Source organism: Oncorhynchus nerka, linkage group LG7, assembly GCF_034236695.1.
Source record: "Oncorhynchus nerka isolate Pitt River linkage group LG7, Oner_Uvic_2.0, whole genome shotgun sequence".
In the NCBI taxonomy this organism is placed as follows: Eukaryota; Metazoa; Chordata; class Actinopteri; order Salmoniformes; family Salmonidae; genus Oncorhynchus; species Oncorhynchus nerka.
In genome coordinates this window covers 47,301,872-47,306,575 of record NC_088402.1, presented here as the reverse complement: position 1 = coordinate 47,306,575, position 4,704 = coordinate 47,301,872, and the positions used below count along the sequence as shown (strand labels likewise).

Sequence of the window (4,704 nt, the reverse complement as noted above, 5' to 3'; positions counted from 1 at the left end):
GGTCAGTAGTAAGACCACACAGACAGCTTCCTTGTCAGATGATTATGGAATGGATGGACCACCAGGTTGTTGATCTTTGCTGTCTCTAAACTAAAGCATTTGTTAATTTCAATGCTGGCTTGTCACAATGTGGTATGGCTAAAATCGTGCCAACTTCGGTAACGAGGAAGCAGATTAAATCATTTAGGAAAACGTTCCCGACCACAGCTCAGGGTGAGGGGGCTTGCAAAAGTAAAGACTTTTTATTTTCATAACCATCATGAAACCAGATTGTATGTGCCAGATCCTGTTGGCACTGACAATATACCAATCCTCAGGCTTTTACGATATGATATATCCCAATAAAGTACATAGATGGCTATTAATCATTAGGATCACATCACAGGATGAGATCTTAGCCATGCTCGCTTCCAGGAAGAGTTATCAATCAAATGTATTCATAAAGCCCTTCTAACATAAGCTGATGTCACAAAGTGCTGCACAGAAATCCAGCCTAAAACCCCAAACAGTAAGCAATGCAGATGTAGAAGCACGGTGGCTGGGAAAAACTCCATAGAAAGGCCGGAACCTAGGAAGAAACCTAGAGAGGAACCAGGCTATGAGGGGTGGCCAGTCCTCTTCTGGCTCTGCCGGGTGGAGATTATAACAGAACATGGCCAAGATGTTCAAATGTTCATAGATGACCAGCATGGTCAAATAATAATATTCACAGTGATTGTAGAGGGTGCAACAGGTCAGCACCTCAGGAGTAAATGTCAGTTGGCTTTTCATAGCCGATCATTCAGAGTATCTCTACCGCTCCTGCTGTCTCTAGAGAGTTGAAAACAGCAGGTCTGGGACAAGGTAGCACATCCGGTGAACAGTTCTGGGTTCCATAGCCGCAGGCAGAACAGTTTAAACTGGAGCAGCAGCACGACCAGGTGGACAGGACAGCAAGGAGTCATCAGACCAGGTAGTCCTGAGGCATGGTCATAGGGCTCAGGTCCTCCGAGAGAGAGAGAAAAAGAGAGAACATACTTAAATTCACACAGGACACATGATAAGACAGGATAAATACTCCAGATATAACAGACGGACCCTAGCACCCCGACACAAACTATTGCAGCATAAATACTGGAGGATGAGACATGAGGGGTCGGGAGAGACTGACAACGATACACCCGGACAGGCCCAAACAGGCAGGATATAACCCCACCCACTTATAACCCCACCCGCACACCACTAGAGGGATATCTTCAACCACCAACTTACCATCCTGAGACGAGGCCGAGTATAGCCCACGAAAATCTCCCCCATGGCACGAACCCAAAGGGGGGCAACCAACCGGATAGGAAGATCACGTCAGTGAGTCAACCCACTCAAGTGACGCACCCCTCCTAGGGACGACATACAAGAGCACCAGTAAACCAGTGACTCAGCCCCTGTAATAGAGTTTGAGGCAGAGAATTCCAGTGGAGAGAGGGGAACCAGCCAGTCAGAGACAGCAAGGGCGGTTCGTTGCTCCAGAGCCTTTCCGTTCACCTTCACACTCCTGGGCCAGACTACACTCAATCATAGGACCTACTGAAGAGATGAGTCTTCGATAAAGACTTAAAGGTCGAGACCGAGTCTGCGTCTCTAACATGGATAGGCAGACCATTCCATAAAAATGGAGCTCTATAGGAGAAAGCCCTGCCTCCAGCTGTTTGCTTAGAAATTCTAGGGACAGTAAGGAGGAGGAGGCTTGTGACTGTAGCGTACGTGTAGGTTTATACGGCAGGGCCAAATTGGCTAAACCAAATCGGAAAGATACGTAGGAGCAAAACCATGTAACCCATGTAATGCTTTGTAGGTTAGCAGTAAAACTTTGAAATAAGCCCTAGCCTTAACAGGATGCCAGTGTAGAGAGGCTAGCACTGGAGTAATATGATTTAAAAAATGTGGTTCTAGTCAAGATTCTATCAGCCATGTTCAGCACTAACTGAAGTGTATTAAGTGCTTTATCCAGGTAGCCGGAAAGTAGAGCGTTGCAGTAGTCTAACCTGGAAGTGACAAAAGCATGGATACATTTTTCTGCATAATTTTTGGACAGAAAGTTTCAGATTTTCAATGTTACATAGATGGAAAAAAGCTGTCCTTGAAACAGTCTTGATATGTTAATCAAAAGAGAGATCAGGGTCCAGATTAATGCCCCAGGGCTTTCAGTTTTATTTGAGACGACTGTACAACCATCAAAATTAATTGTCAGATTCAACAGAAGATCTCTTTGTTTCTTGGGACCTAGAACTAGCATCTCTGTTTATTCCGAGTTTAAAAGTAAAACATTTCCCGCCATCCACTTCAGTGTTTTAAGTCTAATACTGTGGGTAATGGAGTCGCCAATGACTAGAGTTTTCAATTTGTCAGAGCTAATGGTGGGAAGCTTCAGCGTCTCAGACCCCGTAACGGGAGGAGGAGAGACCAGAGAAGGCTCGGCCTCTGACTCCGACTCATTGCTTAATGGAGAAAAACGGTTGAAAGTTTCTGTAGGTTGAATGAGTGACACCGGTTGAGCATTCCTACAGCATTTCCCTCCAGAAACCGTGAGAATGTTGTCCGGCTGCGGGATTTATACTAACGTTACTATCTGTACTTACTGGTGGCACAAACGCTGTTTCATCCTTTCCTACACTGAAATTACCCTTGCCTAACGATTGCGTCTGAAGCTGGGCTTGTAGCACAGCTATCCTCGCCGTAAGGCGATCGTTCTCCTGTATGTTATGAGTACAGCGACTGCAATTAGAAGGCATCATGTTAATGTTACTACTTAGCTTCAGCTGTTGGAGGTCCTGACGAACGATGTCCAGATAAAGCGTCCGGAGTGAAAAAGTTGAGGGAAAAAAAGTTGAGTGAGGGAAAACCAAAAATATAAACGGTAATTAAAAAGTAAAAACCGTAAAGTTGTCAGGTAGCAAAGTAAGGTTGGCAACAAAACGCACAGCAACACGTAAACAAGTCTGCAAGTTGTGACCGGAAATGGCGTCAATCAACTGATGTTGGACGATTGGACAACTGTAGGACTACCCAAGCATAGGCTATAGTGTTGAGGGAGATACCTGCCAAAAGGTTGAATGTACATACACAAATCCTTACGTAAATTGTTATGATCGTAAGAACAAACGCTCTGGAACATGAAACATAAATGTGACATTTAATCTGTGAACATACAAAGACCAGGTTACGATAACCGATCAACATTTAATCTGTGAACATTTTTTATTTTTATTTCACCTTTATTTAACCAGGTAAGCAAGTTGAGAACAAGTTCTCATTTACAATTGCGACCTGGCCAAGATAAAGCAAAGCAGTTCGACACATACAACGACACAGAGTTACACATGGAGTAAAACAAACATACAGTCAATAATACAGTAAAAAAAACAAGTCTATATACAATGTGAGCAAATTAGGTGAGAAGGGAGGTAAAGGCAAAAAAGGCCATGGTGGCAAAGTAAATACAATATAGCAAGTAAAACACTGGAATGGTAGTTTTGCAATGGAAGAATGTGCAAAGTAGAAATAAAAATAATGGGGTGCAAAGGAGCAAAATAAATAAATAAATTAAATACAGTTGGGAAAGAGGTAGTTGTTTGGGCTAAATTATAGGTGGGCTATGTACAGGTGCAGTAATCTGTAAGATGCTCTGACAGTTGGTGCTTAAAGCTAGTGAGGGAGATAAGTGTTTCCAATTTAAGAGATTTTTGTAGTTCGTTCCAGTCATTGGCAGCAGAGAACTGGAAGGAGAGGCGGCCAAAGAAAGAATTGGTTTTGGGGGTGACTAGAGAGATATACCTGCTGGAGCGTGTGCTACAGGTGGGAGATGCTATGGTGACCAGCGAGCTGAGATAAGGGGGGACTTTACCTAGCAGGGTCTTGTAGATGACATGGAGCCAGTGGGTTTGGCGACGAGTATGAAGCGAGGGCCAGCCAACGAGAGCGTACAGGTCGCAATGGTGGGTAGTATATGGGGCTTTGGTGACAAAACGGATTGCACTGTGATAGACTGCATCCAATTTGTTGAGTAGGGTATTGGAGGCTATTTTGTAAATGACATCGCCAAAGTCGAGGATTGGTAGGATGGTCAATTTTACAAGGGTATGTTTGGCAGCATGAGTGAAGGATGCTTTGTTGCGAAATAGGAAGCCAATTCTAGATTTAACTTTGGATTGGAGATCTGGAAGGAGAGTTTACAGTCTAACCAGACACCTAAGTATTTGTAGTTGTCCACGTATTCTAAGTCAGAGCCGTCCAGAGTAGTGATGTTGGACAGGCGGGTAGGTGCAGGTAGCGATCGGTTGAATAGCATGCATTTAGTTTTACTTGTATTTAAGAGCAATTGGAGGCCACGGAAGGAGAGTTGTATGGCATTGAAGCTTGCCTGGAGGGTTGTTAACACAGTGTCCAAAGAAGGGCCGGAAGTATACAGAATGGTGTCGTCTGCGTAGAGGTGGATCAGAGACTCACCAGCAGCAAGAGCGACCTCATTGATGTATACAGAGAAGAGAGTCGGTCCAAGAATTGAACCCTGTGGCACCCCCATAGAGACTGCCAGAGGTCCGGACAGCAGACCCTCCGATTTGACACACTGAACTCTATCAGAGAAGTAGTTGGTGAACCAGGCGAGGCAATCATTTGAGAAACCAAGGCTGTCGAGTCTGCCGATGAGGATGTGGTGGTTGACAGAGT

At 44.5% G+C, this 4,704-nt stretch overlaps 1 long non-coding RNA gene across 1 annotated transcript; it reads right to left on the bottom strand.

Annotated features, from left to right (window-relative positions):
- Window positions 1-208: 208 nt before the first annotated feature.
- LOC135572507 (uncharacterized) lies at window positions 209-3,066 on the bottom strand. The gene is made up of 2 exons (XR_010464352.1): window positions 1,252-3,066; window positions 209-985 (listed from the first exon to the last, which is right to left on the bottom strand). It is a non-coding gene; the product is annotated as an uncharacterized LOC135572507 (long non-coding RNA).
- Between the last annotated feature and the right edge of the window lie 1,638 nt (window positions 3,067-4,704).